This window comes from Athene noctua, chromosome 26 (genome assembly GCF_965140245.1).
Source record: "Athene noctua chromosome 26, bAthNoc1.hap1.1, whole genome shotgun sequence".
NCBI lineage: Eukaryota > Metazoa > Chordata > Aves > Strigiformes > Strigidae > Athene > Athene noctua.
The window spans coordinates 5,389,694-5,403,292 of record NC_134062.1 but is presented as its reverse complement, the minus strand read 5'-3'; the positions used below and the strand labels follow the sequence as shown (position 1 = coordinate 5,403,292).

Here is a 13,599-nt window from a genome sequence, read left to right as displayed (position 1 = left end):
ATTCATACCTACATTGGGAAATTATTCAGTAAACCCTAATTACTTATCAAAAGCAACGACGATATTTTTAAGGAGAGGGAGTGCCCATAAATACAGAGCCATAAATAAACTGCTACTCAGTAGCAAGAATTAATTTGTATTTAATTGCTAGAAATTGCTATCAATTACTAAACATTCCTTGCAGAATAGGCAAATTCTTTTAAGAACAATTTCAATTGCTAATAGGAAGTCGTTTTCCCCACACACCCCCCCTGCCTTCCTCATCGATCCTCATCCCAGCTCCTGCCGAGTGCAGGAGACAATCCATCCCCGCCGGTTCTGCGCCTCACAGGACGTGGGTTCTGGGGGGACAGAGAAAGACTCGCAAGGATCCAAGGAGCTGCTCAGGCTTCAAGAAGTTTCACCACCTCTGGCAAAATCCTGAAAGTGGCAGGAAAAGAGGTGGCGAGAAACCTCCCCTGACATCATAGCGAGGAGAGGGATTCCTTGCAAAGGATTAAAGGATGGAGCTACCAGCTAGAAGTTACGTATCCATCATGCAACCCAGCGAGAGAAACACCTCCCAGGGACCACTCGTCCCCTCTGTACGCGAAGCAAAGCCATGGCAGACCCTGCGGGGAGCCTCCCTGTGCTTGCTCCTCTCCGGAGCACTGACCTTGCCCCTGGTCAGAGGCAGGGCTGGCTGCAGCGATGCTCCTCCACATGGAGTGGCAGGAGGTGAGCCATGCAGCACGCCCGGCTCCGCTTCCCCATGCCGAACAGCCCCACTGTCACTTCTGACTCATTTTCTGGTGTTTTCTGCTTTGCTGTTGGCATAACATCCTATCAGCACAGTTAATTACATCCACGCTGAGTGTGAAGGACAGGCCGATTCTCGCAAAGAGCCGGAGGCCGTGCGATCCATCCCGCTGCTCTCGCAAAACAGCTTCCACATTTGCTGACAGACCGCAGCGAGGCAGCAGCGTCCTGCCACCCTGAGGGAGCTCTTCCACGCAACGTTGGGTTTCGGGGCTGCTATCACCCCCGCATCCCTCCAATTTTCACCCAGCATCCCTGAGGCGAGGTCAGACTGATGGCCGCAAACACCTCCCCGATCCTCATTGCCCAAACAGAGACACGCCAAAAAGTTACCTGGCAGCACAAAATGCAGAAGAAACGTTTGCCCACGACGGCTGGGTGGAAGAACTCTGCTTGCACAGAAAGCACCAGGCGCAGAAAACACCCAGCTTCCCCCCAGAGCCCATCCTCCTAGGTGGAGGCACAAGTATATACTTATATATATGTATAAGTGGGTGAGAGATGATCGGAAGCAGGGGAGGGTGCTGGGAAGAGCTGCTTGTGTCTACAGCTTGAGTAAAGAGAGACCCAGGGTCTCTGGGACTGTCAATCCAACATCAAGGCATCACTCCATCACCAGTCCCCCCAGGACCGGGCTGACAGTCACAGGGAGGCATGTGCCAGCCATGACAAGCAAAGCAAATGACACGCACATCTCCTGCTTACAATAACAGCCCTTCCGTGTCTAATCCATCATATTTGATGCAGATCTCTTACCCTGAAGTGTTGTCAATGAGGATTTAATTTAGTGCTAATTAGACAAATATTGCATGTTAAACACCCATTGATTATTAAGAGACAGTAAGCGCGGTTTAGCTCTGCAGTGTGCACGGACACGCTGTATTATATCTGGGATGAGACTGGTAAATGTCTTGCTGTTTCTAATCATCAGATAGTAATTAACGTCCAATAACTTGTAACTTGGTTTATCATTATAGATTTAGGAAGGCAGTAATAGTACTGTATGCTAATTAAGTATCAATTGATTATTTAAGGCATATAAAGATTTAGCAGCTAGGTAATAGATATACACAGTTGTTAAACTTTAATAACCATCACACAGCATTCTCCTGTACTATTAAGTTAGTGTTTAATGAAAAAAGACTGTTGCTCCTGAAGGTAACTTTTGGATGGGATTTTCAAAAGTGCTCGGCAGCATTCAAGCCCCTACCCGAGGATCAGAGTCCTCCAGCTACGAGGAACAGGAACAAAAGTCAGGTAATTTGGAGACCTGGAGTTTTTAATTGAGGCATCAAAACCCCAAGGTAAGTGAGGTGGCCAAGGTCATAGCGAGAGGCAGTGGCAGAGCCCAAGGTGCTCCTAAACTTCCCATTTGACATTTTGCATCTTGGCTTCACTCTCACTCCACGCAAACCTCTGAGAAGCAGAGACAAATCGCCAATTCCCTGCCAGAAAAAAGCTTTCAAACCTGAGCCCAGCACCTGCTGGCATCCCACCAGCCTGCAGGGCAGCCTCAGCCGAAAACCTCATCGAAAAAGACACAGACAAGAAGCTGAAGTCTGGAGAAATCTCCCTCTAAATAATAACCATAAAGGAATCAATAGATGTCAAGTGGCATCGCAGAAACCAACCAAGCCCTGCCACCTGCTCACCCATGGTGCTCACTCCCCATCGCTGCCTCTGCTCCCTGGGATGTCCCCACGCCCCTCAGATGGGGTCTGACCCCATGCTCGGCACCAGTGATTTGGGAGGGTTGGGAAGACTGGGCTCCTTCCCACGTGGGAGGAAAAGAAAAATGAGAGACAGAAGCCCGGTGTCGGAAAGAGAAAAGATAAATGGCTTCTGAAGGGAAATAACCTGCTGGACTCAGTGGGCTTGGCAGAATCCCGCTAAGTGCAGCATCAGACTGGAAAACCAGCCGCAAGCTCAGCAATCGCAGGACAAAGCGTGGGTTTTGGAGAGCAAGGCCAAGCAAATGTCAGAGCTCCTTCCCAGAGGGAGCCCGTGGCCAGGACTGGTCGGTCTTGGCCACCTTAGATGGCTCCTGGCTTGGGGCGGTGGGCTAGGAGAGGGATGGTGAAGAGATTCAGGGCTGGGAGCTGCCCCTGGCCTCGGGGCATCACCAGGAGGGATGTGGCTACGGCATAATCCCCACTGCAGGTCCAAATGCAAGTGGCCAGCGGGAAAGCTGGCTGAGGTGACAACGCACCGTGAACCCTCAGAGCTCAGGATGAGGCCAACAGGGAGAGCCAGCACCTTTGAGTGAAGGTAAAAGGTCTGATTTACTGGGCAATAAAAGCAAAACCAAGGAAAATGCTCCGAGTGCACCTGTGAGAGTTTGCAGCCCCAGTCAGAGAGTCTGGGCAGGCCCCAGGTGCCTCTTAAAATCTTCTCCTGTGCATAAGGGGTCTGTACGGTGAGCGGGGAAGGGGCCGGTGCGCTCTGCTGGGGGGCTGGCCGTCTCTGCTGGAGCATGACATCCTCTACGAGAAGGACTACCGTGCAAAAAAGGTGGCAGGAGGCAGCAGGATGAGGCCAGCACCCATCCTGCAGCGGGCTGGCAATCCCCGTTGCCTGGAAGAAAAAACAGCCCAACCTTACACACCAGAGAACATGCTGCTCCACCCCGGGCCTTCTCACACGGGGAACCATCAAAGGGAGTATACAAGAAGATATCAGTGACTGCACATTGCTGCTTCAGAAACCTTCAAAGTCCTCAATGGCATCCCAAAACACCAGTCCTGCAGCACAACGATGCTACGAACACACGCGCACACCAGGAATCCTGTGCAAGGGATATTTAGGACATAAAGCCAGTCCCTCAAGCCCTCCGTGCAATCCAGCAAGATGTTATCAGCCAGCTGCAGCCTGAAACCACGGCAAAGATAGCTTTTGCTATCAGTTGGGCAAAGAGTTTGTATTGGGCTGGGCCTCAAAAGCAGGGAAGCGCCTTAGAGCAGCCAGCCCGTTTCCTTACAGCCTGCTCTGGATGGTGGTTCCCACATTTGGTTTCCCATCAGCTCACAGAACAGCAGCTACAGCCTTGCCTGGGTCACTGTCTGAGGCATCTCCTGCTTCCCCCCCCTACCCACGAGGCTTGTGACACTGTCGTACAGAGGATATTAGATAAGTCTGACACAATTTCTCCTTGACAAATCTCCGCTGGCTGTGGCGCAGCTTCTCACCCTTTCCTAGCCAATCACAAAAATCTTGCTTGACTGTTTGCTCCAGAGCTTTCTCAGGATGGAAGGCAAGAGACCTCCTAGAACAGTTTCTCCTCCCCTTTTCACACCAGACACCATATTTGCCCTTCCCCTGTGGTCTGGAGCATCCCTTGCCCCCTCGGAAGAGCAGCAGCTCCAGCCAGTTAACTGCAGAGCCAAGCAAGAACATCGGCCCAGGTAATTTATATGGGAACTCCAGCAAGAGAGTGAAGCAGAGTAAAGGAGGAGCAGAGAGCAAGAGAAACCCCCCCTTCGGTAGTTTTGCAGCGGAGTTTACCCGTGCTGCGGCAGGCAACAAAGAGAAACGTCAAGAGCAATGAGACAAGGCAGGGGAGGCGTCGCAGCAGATAAAGGATTCTTCAGGTATGAGACAAAACCAGCTTTGGAAACCTCGCAGAAGTGAGTTTAAAGTCTCCAGAGGATATCAATTGAGAGTCTGTCACTTGGTGTCAGGATAACTTTCTGGACAGCTCTCGGAGCTTGTTAAGCTCTCGCTTGGGCTGCATTTGAGCTCTGGTGGCAGTGCTGTCTGCTAGCACGAGCGCTGAAACGAGAGATGAAACAGACCCGCCGAGTCCACGCAGCTTCTCCGTCATCCCCCGCCACGACCCGCAACACCCCAGCAGCTACGGGCATGAGGAACTCAACTGGTGTTTGAGCTCCCGCAAGCACAGGATGTCTCTAAGCAGGGTCTAAGCATCGGCTCATCCCACCCCAAAACAGGGGCTGTGGTGTCCAGGAGGAGTTTGCGGGCGGAGGATGGAGAATGAGGGATGAGCTGCAATGCCCTGTGCGACGCAGGTGGTCAAAGCTGATGGTCGTAACAGTGTCTCGGCATCACAATCTATGGCTCTGGGAGGAAACTAGCCGCTTCCCCCACAGCAATCATTTCATCAAAAGCCCTGCAAGACTCCCGCTGTTCCTGCTAGCCCTGGATCCCTAACTTTAATTAAGTCCAAACAGCCTTCTCACAAGAACAAGGGAGGAGAGGGTGACTCAGACAGCGATGGGACCAGCCGGCGTAATTATCATACAGTTAAGAATATTAATTAAAAACAGCCCTCCTCCCAGTTTTAAAAAAAAAAGGCCAAACTACTCAAAATTCCACTTAAAGGAATATATGGGGATCATGAGCAAGAGCAGGGAGGGTGACAGAGAGAGAGATGGGATGCGACGTGAATGCTAACAGCTTCCCACCATAGTTGCTGCCGCAGTAAGCCCCAGGCCTGGCTGCTTCCAACAGTTACTCCGAGTCTCCTTGGAAATGGGCTCAATCTTTTCTTCTACCTGCTGCTGCATCAGAGCAACTCCTGTGATCACACAAAGGACTTTAAATCTCGGCTTTAACTGCCTTGATTGAATTAAATGCAACAACACGGTAAAGCAGCCTCTTCATTTAAGGTATAAGCATGGAGGCTTTCTCTTCTGCTAACGGCACTCTCCCTCTTTCTGAAATGATGAGTTGCTCATGGGTTATGCTCTTTAAGAAAGAAAAAAAAAAAAGTCATCTGATAAAGTGGGTTATAAAACCGGTGGTGGTAATAAACGGAGAGCAAGGAGCCTGATGCAAAGCCAGCAGAGAAGGCAGAAACCGCTGTAGGGATGCAATATCTGAACCGTGATTAATACATGACCGCGGGTGACGGTGGCGGGAGCGGCGCAGGATGCCACTCGCTGCGCTGAACCCGCCACGCAGGGGACACGGAGAGCAGCGCTGTGCCCAAGAGGGGACCTCACCCGAGTGGCAGAGGGGAGGGTATCGATGGAGGATGATGAGTGGCTGGCTCCCAAGTGTCAAAGCCGAGGGAGGAGAAGTGCCTGGTAGCACGACACCCTCTCGACTGCGGTCACACCGTGGGACGGACTGCGACCGAGGAGCAGAAGGGGACGAAGCCAAGCACCGACGTGAGGCAATGGGTACAGCCTTGCAGCGACAGCTCATCCTTCGACAGGACTACTCTCCTCTGGCCAAGAGAGATGAGGGAAAAGGCATCCCGCATCCCTGGGTTCATGCTAGGGAAGGGAAAGAGTTGAGGAAAACTCAGCAAGCAGAGACACTGCAGAGAAGGGGTCAAAAATGATGAGAGACGTTGTCTTCTACCAGAGCACAACTCTGATACTCCTGACTCCTACCCACAGACATAACTGCCCGAGAAACTCTGGGCTGTGTCACTCCAAGCCAGATCCGCAAGGGCCAACACAACCACAGACTCCTCACAGAGGGGGAAGATCTTAGCTCCTATCTCTCCTTCCAGAAAATGACCCACGCTCAACCTCTTTTCTTGGGACTTGCCTCTGTAAAATGGGGATAACAGCAGCACACTCCCGTGGCTCTTCCAAGCCACAACACAGAGCGGGATGTCTTATGAGAAGGTGCCCTGGGAGCATAAACCATTTCTTTTTATCAGCCTCTGTTATTATCACATTAATGTCATCTCCACTCACAGGATGAATGCTCAGGTGCCCAGGAAGCACTCCTGGCTCTTCCCTGCCCCTCCACGGGAGCAGGACACCCTGCCGACAAATGCCCATGAGAATTACGGCCGGGTTCCCGGGCACAGACACGGCTATCGGTTCCTTTTTATGAGCCTTCATTGTTATTACCACCTATTTCTTTTTACATTCCTGCCAAAATACCAAACATTAATCTCCTTCGCTCCCTGCAGGCAAAACATGGGTAATTGGATTTATATGGGTTAGAAATTTGTTAGATTTTTTTATATACATATATATATACACACACACATGCTCACAACACAGAGAAAATATAAACAAATAAGAGGCAGGGGGGATGCGCTGCCCTGCTGTGACTGTTCCTGGGACTTGGGTACCAGCTGGCTCAAGCCAAAGCCCCCCGCCCCAGCTCCCTGCAGCCAGCACATCCCCATGGTCAGAGAAGGGCCATGCTGACGGCTGGGCTCTGATTTTGGAACTCATCCCACAGCGCTGAACTTCACACAACGGGAGTTACCAATCATGGCTTTTGCTTTGGCTTATCCTTTCCAACGATCTGTTTTTCCCTTTTACTCATTCCCTTCCAGCACCTTCTTTTTCCCCTCCCAACTTTTCCCCTCTCTCCTTCTGCTTTTTCCCTCCTGGCCTCCCATTTCTCTTCTCTCCAGCTCCAGCCAGGAGGTGACACCTGGTCTTGGTGCACCAAGCAAAGACAAAGCAAGATGTTCCGTGCGACGGCTCCTTGGGTCCTTCTCCGCTCTGAACCCCACCTGCACTGGAGATGGCACAAAGCACCTTATCGGTGTCGGCACAATTTCCTGATCTGATCCCATGCCACAACAGTTTCTGTTCTCATTATCCTCCCCCTTCACAGAGAAGCAAACTTTGAAACCCATTTGTATCCTGAGGAACAAGCGAGTATAGTCATGGAAACAACTCATTTTAAGTAAATCTTGGGAAATATTCATAGGAAAGCAGAAGTACAATATGTGAGTATTTTGCACTAAAGAACCGACCTTGAAGGGTTCTGTCTGTCAGGGAAGACAAGACCTACGCATCAAATCAAACCTGCAGTAAACAACCCATTACAGGCTAAGAATCTTGGCAGGGGCTGTGGGGGAATTATTTTCCTCATTAAAAAAGAAGAAAAAACAGAACATCCTAACCCTCAGAGGCTGCTTGCAAGGACGGAAGAAGAAGTGATAGTCACTGAATCAGATATTCCTTATGAACTGTCTGCTCGGCTGCAGTATCTAAAGATTATCACTTAAAACAATATGTCCAGCTGTTGTAAAAAGCATCCGTGGTTTAGGGCTGAGAAACGCAAGGAGGAGGCAAACTGTGAGAGCAGTCAAGGGAACAGAGAAACTCTTCGGCAAACAAGGAATGTGAGAGACAGCCACCGTGCCCCGGATTCATTCTGCAGCGTTAACACCTAATCCTTTTCTAGAAACAAAGACCAGAGCTCCTGGAGCAGCGTGCGTGATCCAGGGGAAGGACAGCTATTACCGCTTGCAGTCCCAGGGAGTTCATTATGCTTGCAAAAAGATCTCGCGTACCCTATAGCGAAAGGATTACTAACAGTTCAGTCTCATCCCCTGGAGCTAAATATCACCGCTTGTAACTATTTATGGCTAGCAGAGCTCAAAAACTTAGCGCGGGGGTTGGCTTTTTTGCTAGGCAAGAGGACCTTCCCTGGGCTTGCTTGGGAAGGTGATGGCGAGTGACTCCTCCTCTTGCTGCAGAGCCGGACCAGCTCTCTGCGCTCTCAAACCCAGGCTTTTCTGAAGGAAAATCCCAGCGCTCCAGTTACGACCCCGCGTCAGCAGGGCTCTAGCTCTCTGCCTACACCCGTGGCAAAGCCTCTCTTGTCTTAGGCCACAGAGGTGCTGGCACAAGCAGCAGCTGAGAGGGAACCCCCCAAAGCCAGCCCTGAATCTCCCCCTCTCCTGAGCAGAGGACAACCAACCTCTCCCCACGCAACGCAAGCAGGGACCCAACCCAAACCCCCAGAGATGGAGCCTGAGTTTCATCCCGCAGCAAGGACACCAGGACTTCAAACTCCCTTCGGCATCTCCCCCCCTGACTCTAGCGAGGACATCAGCACGGCAGGGGGGGGCTGTGAGGCTGCTCCAGCCCCCCCAAGGTGGGAAGGGGCCACGACCGGGGAGGTTGGGTACCACCTGCGTGGTCTCAGCATCTGCGATCCGACGGCAGTGTTTTTCTCGAGGCGACGGGCAGGGAGGGAGCCCTCCTGCAACCCCCCGACCTTTCTCCAACCACCCTTCCAAGGGCTGCAATATTACAGTGAAATTAGCGGGCACTGTAATTATAACTATCAGGAGCAGATAAGACAAGTTAAATACCAGCTACCTAGGGAGAAATTATTATGCCAGCCAGGAGGATCCAAATGCCAGAATCCGTGGCTGTAATTTCACTGAGTAGCCAATTACAGCTCCGCCACGCAGCGAGCTCTACCTTGGAAACGGCAGGTATATATTTAGCTGCTCCAGAAAACTTTTTGGGTAGGAAGGGGGAGGGAGGGGGCAGCGATGGAGCAAGTCCTCACTAATCTGCTCTTCGCTAATCCCCACGCTTTTAGCATTTGCACACAAAAAGCGGTAACTCTCTTCCCACTTCTAAGCAAGGATTTAACAGCAGAGACGTGGCTACATTAACGCTTCTTTTCTCTGCTGGGTACCACGGTTGCACGTTGCATGGTGGCCGGTGAGTGTCACAACCCCCATTAACAGGTAGGTAAACTGAGGGCCGGCAGTTTGACTGAGAAAGAGGCAAAAAAATCTGATTTCCTGACTTCCCAGACCTAAGCCCAGCGACTGTGGTCCTGCTGCCTGCTCCTGCGGGTTGTATTTTACTGAGGCCTCATCGTGTGCTGGGAATTAGACTGCGGTAGATTATTACACCAAAAAAAAAAAAAAATTAAAAAAAAAAAAAAGAAAAGCAGCATTGTCAGAAATAATTAAAACTATAATTGCAAAAATAAATGGAAGAACAGCATCTCATGATGTTTTATTCTGGCTTTTTATTTTTAATTGGAATTGTTCTCAAAATCACTAATTGACAAAATACAGCCAGTCGCGGAGTCTTGGATGCGCATGAGCAAAGCTACCTTGGTTTTTTGGTCTCCTTCACAGACAAGCAACGGGCGAGGCCACGGCCTCGCCAGAAGCAAGTAGAAAGGTGGAGGGGGATTTGACTTGAAAATCTACCTTCCAAATACAGGGAAAAAAAGCACCTCTGTATTATTTCGTGTAGAGAAAAGCCTAGTTATATATGCCTAACATTTCTTGTACAGTCTTAGCACCACCTATGAGCACTTGTTTCATCTAGTCATCACTGACAAGCGACTGCTGTTGGCTCCATTTTACAGATGGGGAAACTGAGGCAGGGAACAACAGAGGGACCTCCTCAAGTCCCAGCCCCCCTGCGGCAACAGCGCAGAAGAAAACCCGGCGTGCTCCATCTCCCAGCTACTCCCTCCAACCACTGAAACGTACTCTTTGCCTTAAAAAAGAAGCCAATATTTCTTAAATACAGATAAAACTATAAAGCCTTGAAATTTTGAGCAGCTGTTGTTTTATGTCTTTATGAACTGTACTGATGCCTGTTATAAAAGGTCGGCTGGCTGGCGGCACGAGCAATACAATCACTAGACACCCTCCTTTTAACACCCCTCAAATACCTGCCCCAGCAGCGGCGCTACCCGCATCGCCTCCGCACTCCGGCGGCCCTCTGCAACGGTGAAGATGCTTCCACCACGGCGATGCAGTTGGGCTCAAACACAACCCAAGGTTTCTAGCCAGGGTCAGCCCGCTGGGATTGCTAACCATGCTGGGGACCTGCCAGCAATGCCCCCGTAGCAACTCAGGGGATGGATGCCCATGCCCTACGGCTCGCAGGGCACGCATCCAAGAAGCATCATGCGTAGAAAGCTGAGACTCGGTGGCACTCTTCCCAAAACCAGAGACTTAATCCTTGTTTCCACATCAAATCCCAGCTGGGAAATTAAAAAGTGACCTTCTTCACCCTCCCTGTCCATTACCAGTGTGCTCCTTGTTCCGTTTCGTGTCCCAAACTGGCGTGTAACATGGGTTATTGCTGCCATCTAAACACCTGCCCCACTTCACAGCACAACGGTTTGTATTTCAGAGTCAGGCAAGATGCAGCTTGATTTTAATAGTACACAGAGAATTTGCAAACTGCCTTGAGTTCCCCGGAGAGGAAAGGTGCGTGACTATTACAGGAATTGTTTGTTCTTACAATAAAAATAGTGAATTATCAACAACCTCTGCTTAAAACAAGGGAATCATTTGCTGCTCATCTAAGATGACCTAAAAGTTGCCTGTAGATGGAGCCTTAGTTTCTGCAAGGATTATGCTAAACCTGCCTCCGAAAAAGGGTGGAGAGCTGGAAATGGAAGCGCCCAAAATCCAATACAGGAAAACCACAACCAGTCTGAAAAGCCTCCAGGTTTCCTCCACCGCTAGCGTGTGGTTCTGCTCCCTCTCATCTCCTCCTTTCTGCAATGCAACGTGTGGTTAAAGAGCTGCCCTTGGAAAGCAAAGAGCTTCCACCAGCCCGGCCGAAGCCAGCGAGACTCACGGGCTCAGCCCATCTCATGACCAGCCCGTACAAAGCAGGACCTGGCCCCTTCAGACCTCATAGGACTGTGGCTAATTCTGCAAGTGCAACAAGCTGGAATTACAGGTCTCGTTTTTTCAAGACCTAACTCCTTGGTTTGAGCCCTAGAAAAGTGCCATTTTGCAGGTCGAGGACACCACATCTGCTCTTACTATGGGTGCACAGACTATTTGCTGGGAGAAAACCCCATCGGGGGCTCCACGTTAGACATCTACCACAGCATCACACACACAGGAAGAGTGCCCAGGGCAGTTTCCCCTTCCTGGCTCTCTGGGGTATCGCAGCCTGAAAATAAACACCAGCCACATCCTCGAGATGCTCCATCTTGGGGCTGCTGCGTGCAACCCACAGTTGATGCTACTCCTTTGGGTTACTGCAAGGAATTCCTTGTCCGCCTCCAGACCCTGGGGGAAGACGGAAAGCTGCTCGCTACCCAGAGGGGCAGCAGCAGGGAAATAGAGGGGGGAGAGAAAGCAGGGGGGATGTTGAAAAACAGCAGTGCAAGAAGGGATAGGGCAGACTGAGGGAAAATAGGAGCTGGAGGCCAGAAACCTGAGTGCAGCAGGCAGAAGTTAAACTTGAGGAGAAAAAGGGAGGGGGTGAGAGCATGGAAAAGATGCATGGGAGAGCAGATGCCGAGGGGGGGAATGGGTAGAGAACAAGTGCTTTTGGGACAGAGGCTTCCTCTAAGTGCCAGCACTCCCAGTCTCACTGCAGGACGCAGTTTCTTACAGGAAGGATTAAAATACCCAACCGCTCCGGGGCTGGCTGCTTCACAAACATCCCCTCCAGCAAACAGCACAGAAAAGAGTTCAGAAGCTTAAAAAAATAAAGGAGATCCAAGTCAGCCCTCTGCTGGCAGCAGGCTCGGCCAGTGCCAGAGCTGCGGGGGCTCCCCAGGAAAGGGGCTCAGCCCCCCCCAGGCAGGCACCCATCCTGCTCTGCCCTCCACAAGCATTGCCTCGGTGAGCCCCAAACCCCACACTTCACCGGGGAGACAAATTCAGACAGCAAGGAAAAAAAGAGCACCAAGGCCAAAGGCATCTCTCGGGGGGATTGTCATCCTTTCTACTGCCTCGCTCGCTCCAGCTCAAGTTAATCATCATTGCAGTTCAATTATGAAGAGCACAAGGAAACGCTCTCCGCTCTCCTGCTGTCACAGCCCCCCAGTTACCTGGGGTGATGACAATTCATCCCAGCGGGGATGAGGAACAGGGATGTGCCCAGCACAGGCAACATCCCAAAGTCCGGCAGGCGCCGTGCCGGGAGGCAGGCGCACAAGCGACGGACGCCTCTCTCAGCAGCACAGACCTCCAGCCGGAGCCTGTTTCCCACCACCACGTTACACACCCAGCATTTCCCTTCTACAAACACCACCTCAGCCGCGGAAATCCTTCCTGACCCCCCCACCCCGTGCCTCTGCCGCCCGGGTAAGCCGAGCATCTTCCGCTGAAACCGGCACAGGCTCCTCATCCCTTGCTGCCGGAGAGCACGGCACGCTCAGCTCGCTTGTGCCATCACTAAGCCTGGCTTTAGGAAGAGCAGCCGCTCTCTGCTGCAGCCTTGTTACTCCCGGTCTGAGCGAGGGAGCAGCCAGCCTCGCGTGGGGGCCACACGCTGCTCCCTGTTGCGGAGAAAGCAGCAGACTAACTCCTCCGGACTCGCTTGCTCCAGACTCGCATCACCCCCCCCAATCCCTGGGCTTCTTGCCCCACGTCTCAGGGTTGCTTGCCCAGCTGGATTAACCAGTTTAAATCCTCCCTGGGCTGCCTGAAGCTCACAAAGCACAACCCAAAGCCCCCGACACGAGCTGACTCCCCACCGCCCTCCGAGAAAGGCTGGGCTGCTCTCTGCTCGTCTGGCCACGCTGCTGCGATGTCTGTTGAGAGCTGCTATCCTACACGGGTAATGCACCATGTACACCTGTAACTCATTCAGGGAACGAAAAGGGATGCTCTGCTGTATCGCGCAGCATAGAAGCGGCCCATCTGCATATAAGCTGCCTGCATTTCTCCTACAGCAAACAGCGTTAAGGTAAAGCATCCATCAGAATTCATAAGATGCACCCCTGGAGTAAAAGATTGATTTGATATTAACAGATTCGTGCAGAGACTATAAAGTGATCAAGGCGAAACACTGACACCTCAGAGGCATCGCAGCCCTGGAAACCCGCTGGCAATGCAGGCTGGCACCGGTGCAGGCAGTGCGGACCCCCCCTCCCCTCCCCTCCCACACAGGCACATGCACCGAGACAACTTTGGGAGCGTCAGGCAGCGCTAACTCACTGTCTGCCACCTAAACCCCTTTGTCAGCTCCTCGTCTGGCACCCGCAGCCCCGATGGCGAGGTTGCCAGCCGTGCGCCGCAGCCCGTCACACAGCCCCGGCACATCTGTGTCCCGTCCCCCCCCCAGCCCCAAAACTGCTCGTCCGGGGTGTCCCCTGCCACGATGGAGCCGAGCC

General features: G+C 51.8%; 1 protein-coding gene across 3 annotated transcripts in view; it reads right to left on the bottom strand.

Annotated features, from left to right (window-relative positions):
• Positions 1-13,599, bottom strand: part of OPCML (opioid binding protein/cell adhesion molecule like) — a 301,102-nt gene that overhangs the window by 94,489 nt on the left and 193,014 nt on the right. The gene's annotated exons all lie outside the window — the stretch shown is intronic.